At 42.3% G+C, this 22,893-nt stretch overlaps 1 protein-coding gene across 1 annotated transcript in view; it reads right to left on the bottom strand.

Annotated features, from left to right (window-relative positions):
• Positions 1-22,893, bottom strand: part of LOC140196795 (uncharacterized) — a 68,383-nt gene that overhangs the window by 36,377 nt on the left and 9,113 nt on the right. The gene's annotated exons all lie outside the window — the stretch shown is intronic.

Raw genomic sequence — 22,893 nt, 5'->3', positions numbered from 1 at the left:
GCTTATATAAATAGATTGACTGTATCCCCATAAAGTGATGCTTGGCTGTACATAAGGTGATTGACAGGAAATAATAGAGGAGTTAGTGGGTGGAGTTGTTGATCAGCCTTACTGCTTGGGGAAGGTAACTGTTTTTGAGCATGGTGGTCCTGGTGTGGATGCTACATAGCCTCCTCCCTAATGGGAGTGGGACATACAGTCAGTAAGCAGGGTGGGGGGTAGAGGAGATTCTTCATGGTGTTACTAGCCCTTTTCCAACACCTTCCTGCATATATGTCCTTGATGATGGTTGGGCCACTGCCAGTGGTGCGTTGGGTCAGTTTTGACCAATGTACTGGATTGCAAAAGAAGTCGGTGCCATGGGTTAGCGTAGTGGTTAGCACGACGCTATTACAGCCCAGCGTTCCGGAGTTCAGAGTCCAGTTCCAATGCCGCTCTGTAATGAGTCTCTGTACGTCCTCCCTGCGGAATGCATGGCTTTATCTGGGTCCTCCAGTTTCCTCCCACAGTCCAAAAACATAGCGGGTAGGTTAATCGGGCATTATAAATTGTCCCGTAACTAGGATAGGGTTAATCAGGATTGTCAGGGGTTGCCAGGCAGTGTGATTCGGAGGGTCGGAAGGGTCTTCTCTGTGCTGTATTACTCAATACATAAACAATAGAAAAGGGCCTGCAATGATGGAATCCTTGTGATGATTTCAAATAGTAGATGAGATATTCATGGAAACCCAACTCCCAGTTAGCAACTTTGTATGTGATATGGACCCTGGGACCCAAGCTCCCCTCTGATACCTCAGACTTTTCCCAGGTGGGGTAAAACTGATCAGGGCTCACAAAAGCAGTACAACGATCTTTTTTTTAAAATAACAAATGAATATTTGTAAGCATAATAAACTATTCCCTTTATTTGTAATTTATTTTTTATTGAATTTCATCATCAAACAAACATTTCCATGAGATGTATTTCAGATACTGTACATATTTGTCACAAATCGCCACATTTATCTGAGGTATACACATGGAAAGGAGAGGAAAGAAAGAACAATCGAAAGAAGAAAACTATGTACAGAATAGGGAGTGATTTTTTTTACAACATATTCATTGACTTGTGAGAATAAAATCAGGCCTATGAGGTGTTATGTAGTTAAACCATTTTTTCCAGTATGAATAAAATTGTTCCAACTTATGATTAACAGATGCTGTTATCTTCTCCATTTTTGTAAATGTCCATTGTAATTTCCATCCATACATTTAAAGTTGGGCTCTCCTGTGATAACCATTTCCTGGTAAGGGTCTTTTTATCAGCCACCGGCAGTATATTCATTAAATATTTATCTCTTTTCAACCATTCTTGAGGTATATACCCAAAATATACAGTATTACTCTCTAAGGGTAAATATTTCACATTTAAAGATGTCTTGTAGGGCATTATGTATCCCACTCCAATAGTCTTTGATAACAGGGCAATCCCAGAAAATATGATAATGGCTTGCATTTTGATTTCCACAGTTTCTCCAGCAAACAGGGAGGTTACTATCATAATGGGATTTCTGAGAGGGCGTAATAAAATATCTTATCAAGTCTTTCCACCCGAACTCCCTCCATTTCTGTGAACTAGTACACTTCCACTGATACCTCCATATTATTGTCCAGTCCTCCTCAGATAAGTAGGGTTGCCTTAGGGACTCCACCTCAGGATTTTCCCCGAGGTTTACTCCCAAAACTTTCCCCATGACTGGCTATAGCCGCAAGGCAGCAGAGGTTTGACATCATAGTTTCCCTTCTCCTAAGCTGCCAACCATGGCTGACAAATGCTATCTGCCCAAATAATAGCAAAAAAAGCTATACTTGTGGTGATTTGATTTCTGTAACTGCCATTTGCAAGTCTGAAGTTGTTTCTTCTCACTCCTGCCTCAGTGAATGAATCCATTGTTCCCTCCAGGCTGGTGTTAACCGCTCCAAGTTAGTGCTTTGAGAGGCTGACAAATGGGTTTCACTCCATTCTCACCATGGACAAGAATGTTTCCACCGGCTTCAATGATGCATCCAGACTTGGTGAGACAAAGGGTGTTACTTCAAGGATTTAAATCCCCAGATTCAGAAATCTGATTTATTATCACTGACATACACAAGTTGTGAAATTCATTGTTGTGCTCAAGTACAGTAAAAAAAAATCATTATTAGTTGCAGTAAATATTTAAAAAAGTGCAAAAAGAGAGCAAAATGGTGAAGTAGAGTTCATGGACCATTCAGAAATCCGATGACAGAGGGGAAGAAACTGCTCCTAAAATGTTGAGTGTGTGTCTTCAGGCTCCTGTACCTGCTCCCTGGTGGTAGTAATGAGAAGAGGGCCTGTCCTGGATGGTGAGGATGCTTAATGATGGATGCAGTGTTCTAGGGGCACCGCCTTTAGAAGATGCCCTGTGGAGAGGCATAACACAGGGTGCAGGTATGAAAAGACAGATGTGATTTCAACAACTGTCAGCGTACAGTCTTATTCCTCTAGGTTTATTTGCTCCTGAATACATCCCCCAGCATCTCACACATCCCAAGTGCCAGTCCATTTGAAAAGTCCTGTCTGGAACATGCCTGTTCCCTCATGGCATGTGGGTATGAAGCATCAACGTTTGTGTAAAGCTCATGAAACTGCCTTTGCCGTACAGTTGCCCAAATCCATTAACGTGAGAGCTTAATTAATGGTTTGCAACAGTCAATTGCAACATTTACAAGATGCTTGGATAGATGGGAGGAGTTTGGTGGGCTATCGTCCAGGTGCAGGTCAATGGGATGAGGCAGAATAATAGATGGACACAGACTCGATGGGCCAAATGGCCTATATCTGCACTCTGTGACTCCACTTAGTTAAGTATGACTTCACTGCAGGTCCAAGTACAATCCACACAATGGTCTGGAGGAACTCTCATTCAAACAGCATCTGTGGCTGGAAGGGATCGTCAACATTGCAGATCGAAACCCAGCAGATCCAGTCCTGCAGACTTTTTAGGTTTATGAGCCTGAAGAAAGTGTTGAAGATTCTCATTGCTATCAGATGCTCAGGAAGTGCAGAGCATGGATCCAATTTAACAGAAGGCACAAACAGAAAAGAATATTGCACTCATTTATCCTTCCAAAATGCTGACCCAGAACTGGATAAAAGTCATGAGACTCAATTGACAACAATATAGTCCCTCTAAACCTTATTGTTATTTAAGTTACTGTGGAAAATAAATAAAATGCCTCCAATTAGCACATCCTTTAACAGGATGTACTGATTAGTGGTAAGCAAGGAACCACTGCAAGGTTCTGAACAGCACAGTGGGGACAAATGAATTCCACCAGTTGGTATTCAGTCTCATTGAGAACATGCCACAGCAACAGCTGGGACATCAAGAGGAAGTGCAGACATCCCACCTCTCCCGGAACTTCCGAGAGTCTCCCGCATATGATAGTGGCTCCCTGATGCCTGCAAATTATATACAATATCACGGAAATCAATTTTTTTTGAGAGCGAGAGAGAGAAAAGCAAGAGAGAGCGTGAGAGCGACCACGAGAGAGAGCGTGCACGTGAGAGACCACGAGAAAGCAAGTGAGAGCGAGCAAGAAAGCAAGAGCGAAAGCAAACGAGCGCGCTTGAGAGTGCACGAGCGACCATGGGGGGGGGAGAGGGGGAGAGGGGGGAGAGGGGGAGAGGGGGAGAGGGGGAGAGGGGGAGAGGGGGAGAGGGGGAGAGGGGGAGAGGGGGAGAGGGGGAGAGGGGGAGAGGGGGAGAGGGGGAGAGGGGAGAGAGAAAACCATTGTAGAGTGTTCCAAAAAATATAAAACGTACGTCACCCCAGACTACACTAATGTGTACCCCTGCCTAATAGGGGTCAAAATAATGACAGTATTGCTCACTGCACTGTTTGCAACAGTGACTTTTCTATTGCCCATGGAAAAGGGTTAAGACTGTAAAAGACATGTTGAGGTGAGTTTAACAGGTGTCATTCGTTCATTAGCATAGCTAACATTACTTAAACTAGCTGGCCAGCTGCTAAGGAGCTACTCTATTGCAGACATCCCACCTCTCCCGGAAGTCTCCCGCAAGTTGATGGTGCTACCTCCCTGAAATGAGTTTTTGCAGGGTGGGATGTCTGGAGGTGTTGCTGGGAGAACTCTTGTAATCAAAACTAAAAAAGGGATACCAAACCCTTGGTAAGGAGTACACATTTTTAGATAAATAAAAAAACATTTTCTCTGTGAAAGGAAGGCACTATTGATTCATCAGCAATATAACAGTAATGTAGCAGTTAGTGTAACACTGCCACGGTGCTAGCAACTCTGGCTCAATTCTGCTGCTGTCTGAAAGGAGTTCTCCACATAACTGCACAGGTTTCCTCCGGGTGCTCCAGTGTCCTTCCAAATTCCAAAGACATACAGGCTATGGGTCAGTAAGGTCATTGGTCACATGGCTGTAATTAAACGATTCTGGCTCATTGGGCCAGAATAGCCTGTTACCGTACTGTATCCCTGAATAAATACATCAACAGCGCACGCGCACACACACACACACACACACACACACACACACACACACACACACACACACACACACACACACACACACACACAGGGTTGATTTTCTCTTCCAAACTTAGGAGTTTAGCTTGACTGTAACATTCATAAGGTTCATTGACTTGACGAACTTCCAGCTGGTGGCCAGGGCCACTGGGTTCTGTGGAAATGTGGTCAGAAACTGAAAAACTATCTGCCAGTGTCAAGACACCACCTGCTTCTAAAACGGAGGGCTGATGTGAACCATGTCTGGCTATTCTCAAACTCAAAAATAGAAATACAGAAACCAGTCCGTGATCAGATTAGCTACCCCATGCATTTCCCTTTTGTCAGATTGAGGAACTGCTTTCACACCTCGCTCAGTTTCAGATGTCAAACCTCGATTGCCACCTGAAATTATGCCACACCGGGAAACAACATGAACTTTTCCAGTCCTCAGAATTGGGAGGAGCTCGACCTCGTTTGAGTTGGACATCAGTGTTGTGCCCAAAGAGGGGCAGGGGGATTAGAAGGAGTTGCTACTAACAGAACGAAAGAGAATCAGAATCATATATAATATCTTCGGAAAATATGAAATGTGTTGTCTTTGCAGCAGTAGTGCCTAATGCCTAATAATAGACACATTCTTTCTCTCACTCTCCTTTTTCTCCCTCTGTCCCTCTGAATATACCTCTTGCCCATCCTCTGGGTCCCCCCCCCTTGTCTTTCTTCCCGGACCTCCTGCCCCATGATCCTCTCGTATCCCCTTTTGCCTATCACCTGTCCAGCTCTTGGCTCCATCCCTCCCCCTCCTGTCTTCTCCTATCATTTTGGATCTCCCCCTCCAACTTTCAAATCCCTTACTCACTCTTCCTTCAGTTAGTCCTGACAAAGGGTCTCGGCCTGAAACGTCGACTGTACCTCTTCCTAGAGATGCTGCCTGGCCTGCTGCATTCACCAGCAACTTTTATGTATGTTGCTTGAAATCTCAGCTAGTTTGCCAGAAGGCATGTGGGAGACCCTGAAGAAGGTTCTATGGGCTGATAAAGCAAAATTGAACTTCTTGGCCATCAGACTAAACGCTATGTTTGGCATAAGCCAATCACCGCACATTATCAAAAACACATCACCCCTGTGAAGCATAGTGGTGGCTGCTTCAGACTGTGAGGATGCTTCACTGCAGCAGGTCCTGGAAGGATTGCGAAGGTAGAGGGCAAAATGAATGCAGCAAAATTCAGGGAAATCCTGGAGGGAAACCTGACGCAGTCTGCATGAGAACTGTGACTTGGAAGAAGATTTGTTTTCCAGCAGGACAATGACCCCAAGCGTAAAGCCAAAACCACACAGGAATAGCTTAAAAACAACAAAGTTAATGTCCTGGAGTGGCCAGGTCAGAGTTCAGACCACAGTCCAACTGTGAATTTGTGGCTGGACTTTAAAAGGGCTGTTCATTCAGGATCACCATTCTATCTGACAGAGCTTGACCAGTTTTGTAAAGAAGAATAGGGAAAAATTGCAGTATCCAAACGTGCAAAGCTGATAGAGACCTATCCACACAGACTGTAATTGCTACCAAAGGTGCATCTACTAAATACTGACTTGAAGGGGGTGAGTAATTATGCAATCAATTATTATTTTGTGTTTAATAATTGTAATAAATTTATACCAATTTGTAGAGATTTATTTTCACTTTGACATGAAGGAGTCTTTTCTATTGATCAGTGTCAAAAAAGCCAAATTAAATCCACTGCGATTCAATGTTGTAAAACAATAAAACACGAAACCTTCAAAGGGAGGGGGCACTCTATATATTTTATAGGCACTGTATATATTAAATAGGTAAATTAAATAAGTAGGGGAAAAATTTTAAAAAAGTAGTGAGTTAGTGTTCACGGGTTCAATGTCGATTCAGAAATCGGATGGCAGAGGGGCGGAAGCTGTTCCTGAATCATTGAGTGTGTGCCTTCAGGTTTCTGTACCTCTTTCCTGATGGCAGCAATGAGAACAGGGCGTGTCCTTGTTGATTGGGTCCTTAATGATGGACACTGCCTTTTTGAGGCATTGCTCCTTGAAGGTGTCCTGGATGCTATGGAGGCCAGTGCCCATGGTGGAACGGACTGAGTTTACAACTCTCTGCAATTTATTTTGATCCTGAGCAGTAGCCCCCCCCGCCCCACCCCTGTTCATACCAGATGGCGATGCAACCAGTTAGAATGCTCTCCAGGATACGTGCATAGAAATTTGCGAGTGTATTTGCTGACGTACTAAATATCTTCAAACTCCTAATGAAATATAGTTGCTATTGTGCCTTCTTTGTAGCTGCATTAATATGCTGAGCCCAGGATAATGACAATCAGGAACTCTTTCCACTGGCAAACAATAGTCCCCAACCTCCAGCCAGCAGTACACCTTTCCACCATTAAACTCCATTTCTGAATCCAAACTGCCAAGTCGCCGTGCATCCCATACCTCTTAATCTTCGAGATCAGCCAATGTAGTGTGAAGCAGCAGAGTCTTGATAAAAGAGACTCCTTAGCAATGGAAAGGCCTGTTTAGTTCAGTGGCTTGTTACAGTGTTGAAGGAGACAAGACAGGCTTGAGAGCAATATACAACCGTGTAAAGCCAGGGGCGGATGGCCATTAACCAGTGGATATTTCAAAGCAAAGCATTTCAATCAGATATTTGGATAATTATGTGACCATCTTCTGCCCAGTGGTTTACAAAATGGGTGGTATTGCACCCCCACCCAGGGGCAATAGGAGTTTCTAAGGGGGCAAAACAGATAAAGTGGGCATTAGGTTGCACTTGAGAGCAAGCGGGCATCCTATGGATTACAAACTTAATTTAGGAAATAAATTATTTATAAGCAAAGTGGCACTTCTGTATTTGGCATAACATTAGAAATCTGAGCTGAAGAATTCATGTTCTTTCCCAGCCCAGCCCACGCATTACTTCCGTTCATTACTCTAGTACAATTCACGTAATCTAATCTCACAGTGACGCAGTTCCTGTGAATTAGGGTATGGCATTCAATGGGTGAAGTCTGGAATCTGTCCGTTTGAACGTTCTTGACCACATTTCACGAGCCAACAGCCCAATTGAGATTCTGAAGCCCCTCTTAATGTACCTTTTGGCAGACAGTCAGGTTTTGCCCAAGCTATGATACTGTCATAACTTACCCCTTTACTGATCGCAGCACTTGAGGTTGGCCTTAAACAAAAGGCGATTAACTGTGGTCATTAATCCATAAAATGACAAACAGACTAAACCAAAAAGTGTAGATAACATAGTGTGGAGTATTCAAAATATGGACTTGTACCAACAGCAGCTAATGTGTCTGTTGTGTGAAAATGAGGCAATAAAACCATCCAGGCTCATTGAACATTTGAGGAGAATATACCCTGATAAAGCAGACAAGAACCTAGCTTATTTTCAGTCACTCCATGAAAACTCTTGGAAAAGGAAAACCACTTAAACGTCTTTGCCAGCCCTTCACAATGAAAACACTGATGGTTTGCATGCTCCATAATACAACTTTTCATTGCTCACTGCCAAATCTGGAAAGCCCCACAAAATTGGAGAAGAACTGATTTTGAGGAAGGTTCTGAGTACGGTTTTGCACAAGTCACCACAACAAATAATAAAGAAATTCCACTCAGTGACAACTCTATTGAAAGACAAATAGATGAGATGTCTGAGAATGTGGAAGACACATTGTGCAACATACTTAGGACAACAGAATTTTCTCTGCAGTTGGATGATTCAATATTGCCAGGCTTTGCTTCTAGCTCATGTTCGCTTCAGAAAACATGAAAGCGTAGTTCAAGAGTTGTTATTTGCAAGGAGACTAGAAACTGATACGAAGGGGGAAGTTAGTATTTTGGGTTGTTGAGCGATTTTTCTAGAGAGAAGGACATTCTGCTCACTAACATTCATGCTTATCCAACAAATGGAGCACCAGGAATGACAGGATGCCATCATGGGATTATTACTTACTTGAAAAAGCTGTACCTAAGTTTACCATTCACCATGTAATGTCACAAAATACTTAAGTGATTGGCTGCACAAATCGTTAATTGCTGCAATCACAGCCGTAAATAAAATCAGGCCCCATGCTCTCAGTTCTCGATAATTTTGTGAGCTTTGTGTTGAGAATGATGAATGCTTGCTGTTCATACAAGAGTCAGATGTCTCTCAAAAGGAAGCTGCCCAAGAGGGTTTTATGCGCTTTTTGAAACTCCCATACAATTCTTTGTGGGCTCGAATGCTTCATTCAGTAATCAGCTCGAATGTCAGGCATGAAGTCGTTTATTTGTCAGAATTATTTGCAAAGTTTAATGAAATCATTCTTCAATTAAAAGGAAATGATGTGAATCTTATCATAATCAAATCAGTCATCTCCACATTTCTGTCCAAGTTAACCATATTTAAGTGCAACACTGGCCACTGAGACCTTTTCCAATTTCTGATCCTCTCGGAGTTGTAAGAGAAAGAAAGAATACCAGATGATGATCTTCAAGTGTACTGTGCCCACCTGCGTGAGCTGCATAAAGACAAGTCAGATTTCAGGATCTTCTCTCAATCCAAATTCCAGATTGGGTAATAAATCCATTCCTGAACACTTCAATGCTCAAAGTAAGTTCATTATCAAAGTGCATTTATATACAGCCCTGAGATTTGTGTTCTTTTTGCAGTCATTTTCAATAAATCTGATAACCATAACAGAATCAATGAAAGATCACACCCAATAGGACAGACAACCAGTGTGCAAAAGACACCAAACATCAAACTGTGCAAGTTCAATAGAAGAAACAATAATAGTCGAGAACAAGAGATGGAGAGTCCTTGAAAACGAGTCCATAGGTTATGTGTCCTCAGTTCAGTGATGGGGTGAGTGAAGTTATCCCCTCTGGTTCAATAGTCTGATGGTTGAAAGGTAATAACCGTTCCTGAACCTGGTCATCCGAGACCTGTACTTTCTTCCTGATGGCAGCAGTGAGAAGAGAGCATGTCCTGGGTGGTGGGGGTCCCTGATGACGGATGCTGCTCGTCTACGGCAATGTTTCCTGTAGATGTGCCCAGTGGTGGGGAGGGTTTTCCTGTGATGTACTGGGCATTGTACATTTTGTAGAATTTTCCATTCAAGGACAATAGTGTTTCCAACCTAGGCTGTGAAGTAGCCAGTCAATATACTCTCCACCACATATCTATAGAAGTTTGTCAAAGTTTTAGATATCATACTGAATCCTTGCAAACTTCTAAGGAAGTAGAACTGCGGCTGTGCTTTCTCTGTAATGGCACTTACGTGCTGGGCCCAAGACAGGTCCTCTGAAATGACAACATTGAGGAACATAAAGTTGCTGACCCTCTCCACCTCTGATCCCCTGATGAGGACTGGCCAATGGGCTTCCAATTTCCTCCTCCTGAAGTCAATAGTCAGTTCCTTGGTCTTGCTGACATTGAGTAATGAGCAATTAAAAGGAAGGATGGAGGAAGAACTGATCTCACTACTGAATGACTTTTGACCTGAAGCTAAAATTCAGAAAATCTTATCAAGACTTTGGTTGCGGAAATAAATCTTTGAACACTATCCTGCACTGTTGGAAAAAAAAAGTCAAGATGTTCTTTATTGGCTTTCTAACATATTTAGTGGAGTAGTTTCAATACAGTCACCCAACTTCTGTCAAAGCAATGAAACAGACTGCAAATTACTGAACGTGGGGATCTGAGACTCCTAAGTGACATTCAGCCTGATGTTAACAAACTGATATCACTGCACCAAGCCCATCCATCTCATTGAAAAGTGAAAAATCAATGAAGCAATAAATCATTGGACTACTAATGTATACTCTAAAAAGGATGAAAATTGTTTTAACTGTAATTAAATAATTTTATTTGCCGGTTTAAATAGATTTGAATAATTTTTGAATTATTTTCACTGCTTTGAATTTTCAGTTCCTAATTTCTTTCACTGTGCTTTGTAAATCAAAATTCTATATAGCTTTTATGTAAAGGCTGGAAAGGAATGGGGGTGGTGGTGCTGGAAATGTGGTCTGGGAGCCAAGGTGGCAGTAACCCAAAAAAGTTTAGGAACCACTGATTTACACCAAAACACTGGGAAAACCACAAGGCGGTTCTATGGGATAGAGTTGATAAAGTCATAGCTGCTGACTGTAGTGTGATTTAAAAATCCGTTTTACAAGAGATAATTGAAATTTGTAAAATATACAATTTTGAAAATCTTATAAACTATGTCTGAATGAAACCAGTTTATAAAAGATAAAACTTAGTTGTTAATTCAAGTAGCCATTTGGCAGTGATTAACGGCTTACAGCATTAAAAAATTACTCTGCAGCAGAATCAACAAAGCCTATTTTTCTGCTGTATATGAATTGATTTTACTTCATTTGAGCAATTTCCTGCCATTCCATTTACTTCAATCAAAAGTCTGTCAGCAGGCAAGTCAGACAATCCTTCCTGATCTCTACAAGGACAAGAGCTGCTACCACTCCAAAATATTAAAACAGTACTGTGAACCTCACCACCAGTTTTAAATACATAATTTAGATTCTGAGATTTCTGGAAATCACTTTTTTTAAAAATCAGACATAATGAAGCCTTAGAGGACAAGAGATTTAACATAATGCAGAGATTCAAGTTATTCTTTTCACACCAAAGGCAAAGAGTAGATTTGATAGAGTGTGAGGGATTTACCTGGGCGTACAAAAGAAGAGCTACTTTGATTTGTAAAAGGGCCTGTGTCCCGAGAGAACAGATCCAGTAGAAATTTCACTAAGTTGTTATATACATAGACCACAAGGTAAGAGAGATATTGAGGCCCTGGTAAGAAAAAGGAGGTACAAAGCAGGAAGGAATAAATTAGTTACTTGACGTGTATACGAAATGCAAGAGAACACTTCAGAAGAAAATCAGGTGGGCAAAAAGAAGGTACAAGGTTGCATTAGTAGACCAGGTGAAAGAGAATCCTAATTGCTTCAACAGATATGTTAAGAGCAAAAGGATTGCAAGGGACAAAATTGGTCCTTTGGAAGGTCAGAGTGGTCATCTATGCATGGAGCCAAAAGAGATGGGGGGAGATCTTAATTGGATTTTTTGCATCTGCATTTACGCCAGAGACAGATACAGAGTCTATAGATGTGAGGTAAAGCAATGGTGAGGTCATGGACCCTATACAGATTACAAAGGAGGAGGGGTTTCCTGCCTTGATGTAATATAGGGTGGATAAATTCTCAAGGCCTGACAAGGTAGCCTCTCAGGCCTTGTGACAGGCTAGTGTAGAAATCAGAGGGGCTCTAGCAGAGATATTTAATATTTTCTTTAATAGGAGATATTTCAAACAGGGAAATGATGGGTTGGTGAGCCTGAAATCAGTAGTGGGTTAATTCTAAGGAACCGGACATATAAGTATTTGGATAGATAGGGTTGTAAAGAGAGCTTTTGGCACGTTAGCCTTCATAAATCAAAGTATTGAGTACAGGAGTTAGGATGTTTGGTTGAAGTTGCATCAGACAATCGTGAAGCCTGGTTTGGAGTACTGTGTGCAGTTCTGGTCACCTGCCTACAGGAAAGTTGTAAATAAAATTGAAAGTGCAGAGAAAACTTCCAAAGTTGTTGCCAGGACTTGAGGACCCGAGTTATAGGGAAAGGTTGAACAGGTTAGCACTTTACTGCCTAGAGCATAGGAGAATGAGGGCAGATTTGATAAAGGTATACAAAATTATAAAGGGCATGGACAGGATAAATGCAGCCAGGCCTCTTCCACTGAGGTTGGGTGAGACTAGAACTAGAGGTCATGGGTTAAGGGTGAAAGGCAAACCATTTAAGAGGAACGTCTTTACTCAGGGTGGTGACAGTGTGGAACAATTTGCCAGCGGAACTGGTGAATTCAGGTTTGATTTCAACCTTTAAGGAAAAATTGGACAGGTACATGGATGGGAGGGATATGGAGGGATATGGTCCAGGTGCAGGTCAATGGGACTAGGCAGATTGATAATTCAGCCTGCATTAGACTGTTTCTGTGCAATAGTGTTCTATGTCTTCTATGACTAAGACATAGGAGCAGAATTTGGCCATTTGGACCATTTAGTCTGCTCCGTAATTCCATCATGCCTGATTTATAATCCCTCTCAACCCCATTCTCCTACCTTCTCCTTGTAGCCTTTGACACCCTTACTAATCAATAACCTATCAACCTCTACCTTGACTTTGAACATATCCACTGACAAAGAAAGTCAGCCAAATGCCAGTTAAAAATAGATGAAACCAGGAGGGAAAAATTATATAGCTTCACCTAGGAGTTCTTACACACCCCGAAACAACACAATGATAACTCAGCATTTCTATTCTGTTGGTAATGGAGCTGTAGCAGGATGGGAGGGTCACTCAGAAACATTGGACAATGCTGTACTTTCCCCAAGAATAAGTAGTTCTGGAATAAGTTGGTGTAGTTAGTGCCAACAAAATGGAAGTAGAATCTTTATCACCAATAACAAATACTGCATTATTTGGATAATGAAGTGTCTTCAAAAATTTTAAAAGTCCATGTGATTTTTTTTCCCCCCCAAAGAATTTCAAAAGACTACTGTGTCCTCCAACAACATCTTTTGGTTTATTTTGCCCCTCCCAGGCAACCTTGGGGCTGGAGCTTCAAGACAAGGAATATTTAGGTCCGATGTTTTAACTGTCAACATGGGGGGCATATTTGATGGGCCAGCTCCTTTACTCCCTTCGTCTGTCAAATTACCATTTCTAACATCGGCCTGAACAATAAGGCAGCCATTGTGAACAAGCCACCCTTAGGGAGGTGGTATATGAGCAAAAGCTTCACCTTACTACAGACCTAAAAGCAGCCAATATACATTTCTACTTTGGTGACTGGAAAAATTCTCCCCAACAAAAAAAACAAAACACATGAGTTTATGATTCCAGTAATGAAACAGAATTTAATTTAATATTCCCACACTGCACAGTATTTAAGCTGCAGGTCCCAAAACAGTGACTCATTTCAAAGTAGGTTTTATTATGAGTGTTCGTACACGTCACGAGATACAACCCTGAGATTCATTTTCTTGTGGGCATACTCAGCAAATCTACAGAGAAATAACTAACAGGATCAATGAAAGATCAACCAGAGTGCAGAAGACAACAAACTGTGCAAATGCAAATATAAATATATAGGAAAAATTAACGAGAAGATGAAATGATTGGTTGTGGGAGCACTTCAATAATGGGGCAAGTGTAGATGATTTTTTAGTACAGTACTATGCCTCAGGTGAAAGAGTACATGGATACAGCTGAGAGCGATCAACTGCATCTCAGCAGTGTAGGAAAACAAATTTCACGACACATACCAGTGATAATAAATCTGATCCTGTTTCTGATTAACTGGAAAAGGATGAGAAGTTTCAATATTCTGCTCAGGTATTTAGGATATAACAAGGAGGACAAACATAACAATTCAATGCAACAATTAAAAACTTCTACAAAGTTAGTGAAGCTATTCAATGCTGTTTATGTATAAGGGAGGAGAAAGCAATGAGAGTATTGAGGCAATTTTCTTTATTCTTTGATTTTTTTTTCTTGATCCCAAAATAGCAACTACTCTTTGTGCCAGATATATTACTTTGACCAAAGAGGAAGGAAGCAGAACTTCAGTTTATGTTCCTAACTTTCCAAAGCAGAGCTTCCCATTAAGCTAAACATGGATTTTAAAACTCTCATACCAATGCTTAGAATCCTGCTCGAGACCCAACTTCTCGTTTCACTGAAGTCGTTAATCTCAGCCATCTGCTTCAACCGCATTATCTTTTGAGTTACCCCTGCTCCTCCTGTTCTGTTTGATCAGCCTGCAATGCAGTGTTCACTATAGGTAGCTGTGACCTCAGCTGCCAAGGCATAACCCCCGCCCCCAGCCTCCCCAAGTCCCTCCTTTCAGTTTTCATGATAATCCTCAAATCCTTTTAGGACTAAGCTTTGGTCATCTGTCCAAATCAGTCCACGTCATCCCATGTCAGATTTTGTTTGCCACCGCTCCAATAAAGTTGGGGGTGGAGAAAGTTCTTCATATAAAAAGGTGCAAAAAGAATGCAAACGTAGATTTTTAAAATAAAATCAGTCTTTTAAAATCAAACTTGCCTACTTCTTTACCAGAAGTTAATGCAAAATAGAAGCTTATACAATTCATCATTCTAATCCTAATGCCGATGGGAAGATTCAATATTGTGTACTGAAGAATGACAATAAACAAGTGCACCTACCACCCCACCAGCCTCCGTTTCCAGCACATAATCCTCCAAAACTTCCACCACTACCAACTGGATCCCACCACCTAACACATCTTTCCCTCCGCCCCCCCCCCCCCACTTTCTGCTTTCCACAGGGATCGCTCCCTACGCGACTCGTTGTCCATTTGTCCCTCCCCACTGATCTCCCCCCGGTACTTATCCTTGCAGGCAGAACCAGAGCACCACCTGCCCCTACACCTCCTCCCTCGCTACCACTCAGGGTCCCAAACAGTCCTTCCAGGTGAGGCAACACTTCACCTGTGAGTCTTTTGGGGTCATTTACTGTATTCGATGCTCCCAGTGTGGCCTCCTGAATATCGGTGAGACCCAACATAGATTGGGAGACCGCTTCACCAAGCACCTACGCTCTGTCCGCCAGAACAAGTAGAATCTCCCATTGGCCACCCATTTTCATTCCACTTCCCATTTCTATTCCGATATGTCGTGATGAGGCCCCAGTTATGTTGGGGGAACAACACCTTATATTCTGTTTGGGTAGCCTCCAACCTGATGGCATGAACGTTGACTTCTCTAACTTCCAGTAATGTCCCTCACCCCCCCCTTCTCCATTTCCCAATCCCTTTTCCCTCTCTCACCTCATTTCCTTACCCACCCATCGCCTCCCTCTGGTGCTCCTCACCCCCTTTTCTTCCTTCCAAGGCCTTCTGTCCCTTTCACCAATCAACTTCCCAGCTCTTTATTTCATCCTTCCCTCTCCAGGTTTCACCTATCGTCTGGCGTTTCTCTCTCACCTCCCCCACCTTGTAAATCTACTCCCTAGCATTTTTCCCCAGCCCTGCCAAAGGGTTTTGGCCCGAAACGTCTACTGTACTCTTTTCCATAGATGCTACCTGGCCTGCCGAGTTCCTCCAGTATTTTCTGTGTGTTGGATTTCCAGCATCTGCAGATTTTCTCTTGTTTGTCAACAGAGGATGAAATGGTGGTTATCCCGGATCCAGTGCAGCATGAAGTGGTGATGTGCTGGGTCGTTTCCACACCATGCAGTGATGCAGCTTGTTAGAATGCTCTCCACTGTGCATCTGTAGAATGATGTGAGTATAGATGTGCAAAGTCCGGCTCCCTTCTGCCTCCTCAGAAAGTGAACTTTCTTGACTGTGGTGGATGTGTTCAGGCACCATGAGAGATTGTGCGAAGTGTGCACTGCCAAGGGTTTGAAGTAGCTGCTTCTGGCATATCATCATTAAAAGTGCAGTTGTGATCCAAGTCTCCAGTTTCATTCAACCCAGCAGCAAGGGAGAGATCACAAAGAAAATTCCAGAGTTATCCAAAGCTAAAAATCTAGACACTGCACACCCAAAAACCAAACTTTCAATCTGTACTCTCATTTGCCGCAGATAGAAAAAAAACTAAACACAGCATCTGATGCCAAATTAAAATGAGGACGAGAGACACCAAGAAAAACCTAAGACATGGCATTAATTTACACCAACTGAAGAAAGACTGAGTCATGCTTACAGAACACCTGAAGTACTTACAATACTTCATATTGAAGAGCACGGGTGAATATTGGACTGAATATTAGCAAAGAAACAAGGAAATACATTTAAAACCTAACTCAGTAAATCCGACAAATTGAAGTACTTCTGCCACAATGAGGAAGTGAAACATTATACAGTTTGGCAGATAAATATCACATTTCTAGTAGTTTCATTACAGAAACACAAAGGTTGGTGGCATTCTGGATAGTGTAGAATGTTACTAACTGCTATCATCCCAATCTTCACCTCCCCCAGCCCTCACCTTCCACCAACTCCTCAGTCACCATGGACTCACCTTCACTACTGAGAAGGGCTCTGGGGAAACCCAGATATCACAAAGCATTGGGACCGGATGGTGTGAACCCCAAGGTCCTGAAGGAGTGTGCTGAGCAGTTGTGTGGAGTTCCCCAGCACATTTCAATCAGAGTCTCAGTCTGGAAAAGGTCCTAACTGTGTGGGAAACATCACCTGTGGTCCCAGTACCCAAGAAGGGCCAACCGAAAGTCTTGAATGACGACCATTCAGTGGCCTTGACCTCACACATCATGAAGACCCTAGAGAGGCTGGTCCTGGCTCTCTTCTGACCCCTGATCAGATCAGCCCTCGATCTCCTGCAGTTTGCCTACCGGGAGCACATTGGAGTTGACGATGCTGTCATCTACCTGCTGAACAGAGCCCATTCCCATTTGGATAAGCAGGGCAGCACTGTGAGAATCATGTTGTTTGATCTCTCAAGCGCCTTCAATACCATACAGCCCTCATTGCTGGGGAAAAAGTTCTGTTCAATATTGATTGGTACTTCCATTGTATCCTGGATAATGGACTACTTGACTGGCAGACCACAGTTTGTGTGACTTCAGAGCCATGTGTCAGACATACCTATAAGCAGCACTGGGGCCTCACAGGAGACTGTATCGGATCCCTTCCTGTTTACCCTGCATACTTCCAACTTTAGGTACAACACTGCGTCATGTCATCTGCAGAAATTCTCTGATGACTCAGCAATAGTTGTGTGTATAAAGAGAGGATGGGAGGATGAATACAGGACCCTGGTGGAGGACTTTGCCAAATGGTGCAAGCTGAATCATCTGCAGCTCAGCATCAGTAAGACAAAGGAAAATACTGATGGACTTTAGAAAGACTAAGCCTGCATTGCTCCCTGTTAATATTGATGGTGAGGACATGGATGTGGTGAAGATCTACAAGTGCCTGGGGGTGCACCTGGATGACAGGCTTGAGTGGAGCACCAACATAGAGGCTGTATACAAGAAGGGACTGAGTCGTTTCTACTTCCAGAGGAGACTGAAGTCCATTGGAGTATGCAAGCTTCTCCTTCACATGTTCTACCAGTCTGTTGTCACCAGTACAATCTTCAATGTGGCGGTGTGCTGGGGCATTGGCATTAACACGGGTGATGCCAACAGGCTCAATAAACTGATTGGAAAGGCTGGCTCTGATATAGGAGTCAGACTGGACGCATTGGAGGCTGTGATAGAACAAAGGACCCTACAGAAAATCCTGGCAATTCTGGACAATGGTTCTCACTCTCTGCATGCCACCTTGGCTACACAGAGGAGCACTTTTAGTAACAGACCAAGACAACAGTGCTGCTTCAAAGAGTGCTATACGAGATTACCCTTACCCTCGGCCATTAGGCTCTATAATGACTCAACCTATAGCCAGGGAAGTGATGACCTCCTCATAGTAGACTGTTTGAAGTAACGTATTCTTTTATTTTTTTTCTTACTTTTCTTCTAATATTGGTATATTTGTATATCTATGCACTTGTAATGCTACTGTGACACTGTAATTTCCTTTGGGATCAATCAATAAAGTATCTATCTATATTGATCAGAATCCTTGGTTACAAGAAACATAAGGTTGTGACAGTAGGTAATTTTAACTTTCCAAATATTGACTGGGACTCCCTTACTGTAAAAGGGCTGGATGGGAAAGAGAATGTCAGTTGAGCTCATGAAGAGTTTCCATAATTAGTACTGTACACAGAAGTCCCAACAAGAGAGGGTACGATACTAGATCTCCTATTAGAGAATGAGACAGGGAAGATGATGCAAGTTTGTGCAGGGAAACTCTTGGTATCTTGTGATCGTAATGCCATTATTTTCAAGGTAACAATGGAAAAAGATAGGTCCGGTCCTCGGGTTGAGATTTTAAATTAGAGAAATGCCGATTGTTTTGGTATTAGAAAGAATCTGGCAAAGGTGTAGTTGGTAAGTCAGAGGCCTTCAAAAGAGAAATTTTGAGAGTACAAAGTCTGTGCGGTCATGTCAGAATAAAAGGCAAGAATAATAGGTTTAGGGAATTTTGGTGTCCGAGAGATATTGAAGCCCTGGTTAAGAAAAAGGAGGTGCATAGCAGGTATAGGCAGACAGGAACAAATAAGCAATAGACAATAGGTGCAGGAGTAGGCCATTTGGCCCTTCGAGCCAGCACTGCCATTCACTGTGATCATCCACAATCAGTACCCCATTCCTGCCTTCTCCCCATATCCCTTGACTCCGCTATCATTAAAAGCTCTATCTCTTTCTTGAAAGCATCCAGAGAATTGGCCTCCACTGCCTTCTGAGGCAGAGCATTCCACAGATCCACAACAAATGAGGTACTTGAGTACAAGAAATCCAAGAAACACTTAAGAAAACCAGGAGGGACATGAAGTTGCTCTAGCAGACAAGGTGAAAGAGAATCTCAAGGGCTTCTACAGATATATTAAGAGCAAAAGGATAGTAAAGGACAAAATTTATCAGAATGGTAATCTACGTGTGGAGCCGAAGGAGATGGTGGAGATCTTAAGTGGATTTTTTTGCTTGTATTTACTCATGAGGTGGACACAATTTATAGATGTGAGGTAATGCAGCAAGGTCACAGACCTTATACCGATTAGAGGAGGAGGTGTTTGCTGTCTTGAGGTAAATTAGGGTGGATGTATCCCCAGGGCCTAATAAGGTGTTCCCTCGGACCCTGTGAGAGGCTGGTGCAGAAATTGCAGGGGCCCTAGCAGAGATTTTAAACATCCTCAGCCACAAGTGAGGTACCAGAGGATCGGAGGATAGCTAGTGTTATTGAGTTGTTTAAGAAAGGCTCCAAGTACAATTATAGGTTGGTGAGCCTGACATCAGTATTGGGAAAGTTATTAGAAGATATCTTAAGGAACTGGATATATGAGTATTCAGATAGACAGACCAATTAGGGTTAGTCAATATGGTTTTGTACATAGCAAGTTGTGTCTAACCAATCTTACAGTTTTTTTAAAGAAGTTATCAGTAAAGTTGATGAAGGCAAGGAAGTGGATATTGTCCACATGGCCTCTGACAAGATCCCGCACGGGTGCTTGGCAAAGAATGTTCAGTCGGCTGGCTTTCAAGATGAGGTAGTAAATTGGATTAGACATCGGTGTCTCCCACGGAGCCAGAGAGTGGTAGTAGATAGCTACCCCTCTGACTGGAGGCCTGTAACTAGTGGAGTATCACAGGTACCAGTGCTGAGTCTGTCGTTCCTTCTCATCGATATCAATGACCTGGAGGATAATGTGATTAAATGGATCAGCAAATTTGCGGATAACACCAAGATTGGGTGTATAGTGGACAGTGAGGAAAACTATCAAAGCTTGCAGAAGGATCTGGACCAGATGGTGAAATGGACTGAAAATGGATCAACCATGATCACAGTGAATGGTGGTGCTGGTTCGAAGGGCCAAATGGCCTACTCCTGCACCTATTGTCTATTGTAAAAATGGCAGATGGTATTTAATGCAGACAAGTGTGAGGTGTTGCACTTTGGGAGGACCAATCAGGGTAGGTCTTACACGGTGAGCAGTAGGGCATTCTGAGGAGTGTGGTAGAACAGAGGGATCTGGGAACACGGATCCATAATTCCTTCAAAGTGGTGTCACAGGTAGACAGGGTCACAAAGAAAGCTTTTGGCATGTTGACCTTCATAGATAAGTATCGAGTGCAGGAGTTGGGATGTTATGTTGAAATGGTACAAGATGTTGGGGAAGCCTAATGTGGAGTACTGTTTGCAGTTTTAGTCACCTACCTACAGGAAAGATGTAAATAAGATTGAAAGAGTTCAAAGGATTTATAAGGATGTTGCTGGAACTTGAGGACCTGAGTTGTAGGAAAAGGTTGAACAGGTAAGGACTTCATTCCCTGGAACGTTTAAGGTTATGGGGAGATTAGGTAGAGGTATACAGAATTATGAGGGGTGGAGATAGGATAAACGCAAGCAGGCTTTTCCCCTGTGGTTGGGGGAGACTAGAACTAGAGGTCATGGGTTAAGGGTGAAAGGTGAAACTTTTAAGGGGAACATGAGAGAGAACTTCTTGACTCAGAGGGTGGTGAGAGTGTGGAATGAGCTACCAGTGCAAGAGGTGGATGTGGGTTCAATTTGAACAGCTAAGAGAAATTTGGATAGGTTATGAATGAGAGGGGTATGGTCCAGGTCAATAGGACTAGGCAGATTAATGGTTCACCATGGACTAGATGGCTGAAGTGTTTCTGTGCCAAGACCCTATGGCTATGACATTTAAGAGACTCTTTCATAAGCACATGGATGGAAGAAAAGCAAAGAGCTATGTAGGCAGGAAATGCTAAATTGATCTTAGAGTAGGTTAAAGGGCTAGCACATAGTCATGGGCCAAAGGGCCAGTTCCATTTTACATTCTATGTGGTTAAGCTCACAATAAAAGATGGAAATTCAACACCAGTTTTCTCTCAGTCTATGAACATTGAAATGTGTTCAATTTCTCTCCAATAAAACAGACCTGCACAGGGGAAATGATGTTACAAGGTTATTTAACACTGGCAATAGAGTGATGGGAATATGGTTCAGCTGTGGGCAGGATGGTGAGACGGTGCTTCTGTGACAAAAAACCTCAAAAAGAAACTTTAAAAAAAAACCAGAAGGAAGATGACCAATGCAAATGCAGTAACAAGCAGTTGTTGGTGGCAGAATAAAGGGGAGTGCAGATGAAAGGTGCTCCTGTCAGCAGAGTCATTGACCTTCCTGGGCTGATGTCAGTCTGCATTCCACTGTGCAGCAATAATTGATACAAGGGTCAGTGGCAATGTGACCTGCAGTGTGTGCATCTCTGCACCATTCTGAGCTGATGTCAGTACAGGACTTCAGTGTCCAGCAGAGGCAAAGACCAGAAAATACATTCTTCCCAGTAATCCCAAAATAAAACAATTGTTTTACATTCGCTTATTCCACCCCCATCCCCGCCACCAAGGATGGGATACTTCCAGCTAACAAAGTAGTTTAAACTGACCTTAATATTCATGACACATGTTTAAATTTAGACAAATAGTTCTTAACACACATTTAAAACTCACAGATTTCTAATTTATATAAAATTTCTGAATTATTTTATTTTATACTTTATTGTCGCCAAACAATTGATACTAGAACGTACAATCATCACAGCAATATTTGATTCTGCACTTCGCACTCCCTGGATTACAAATATTAAATATTAAAAGTATTTAAAATAGTTAAAATTAGTAAATATTAAAAATTTAAATTATAATTCATAAATAGAAAAATGGGAAGTAAGGTAGTGCAAAAAAACCGAGAGGCAGGTCCGGATATTTGGAGGGTACGGACAAGATCCGAGTCAGGATCCGTTCAGCAGTTTTATTACAAAAGATTGACAAACACAAAAGATTTTCAAACACAGGTACAATTCTTAGAAACTAGAAGAACATACCAACGAGTTACAGACGATTGAGTCATCCATCACAGAAACTGAAGTTTGAGAAATGAATTCTAGTTCTTCTTTCTGTCACCCTGCGTCATTCCTAACAATCCCCAAAGCTTTCTAATATTTGTCAACTAGTACACTAGCAAAACTGTACATTACCTGCATGTGATATTTTGCCAGACACTCAAAATTAATGCCGTGAGGGTGGACGCTGAGTACACAAACGTCTCGACTATTGACCGGAGCTACAACTGTGAACCTTGTTTGATGTGCTATGTGACAACATCAGTCTGCTCTGCAAACTTCCATGAGCAAAATAACTTAGCCATTGTCGTCTGGTTTGATACAGGCCAATTAACATAATCCCATTGTTTTCTGCTAATTAAACACAGGCCTACAGGACTACACTGTTCACAATAAAAAGCTGAGCAAGGAATATCGGTTAGAAGTTTAACTGTCACTAACATCTCGGACCTTTGGAAAGGTCATGCTGCTGTGCTAGAAAGCCCTGGAAAGTAAATATCCATCACACTAAGGTCACCTCACTACAGGACAAGGGGGGACTGACTCCAGTGGGAAAACCCCTCAAACATTGAAACAGTACATCACCCCCAGGGGACCACACAAGTGGTAATGGTGCTATGGTTTAAAAAGTTTTAACACTACTGAATGCACTGATCATATGACACATGTAAAACGTTTACATCCTTTTCTTGTATACATATTGAGTAAAGTTTCTGAAATAAACAGAAGACCATTTGGCAATCATGGCTCACACAATGTCCCACCACTCGAGTCATTGCGATCTTTCTACACATCTGTTCTTTGTTCTTTCCA

The sequence above is a fragment of the Mobula birostris genome, chromosome 4 (assembly GCF_030028105.1).
Source record: "Mobula birostris isolate sMobBir1 chromosome 4, sMobBir1.hap1, whole genome shotgun sequence".
NCBI classification, from domain to species: domain Eukaryota; kingdom Metazoa; phylum Chordata; class Chondrichthyes; order Myliobatiformes; family Myliobatidae; genus Mobula; species Mobula birostris.
Note: the sequence above shows the minus strand (reverse complement) of the source record. Positions and strands in the feature narration are given on the sequence as shown.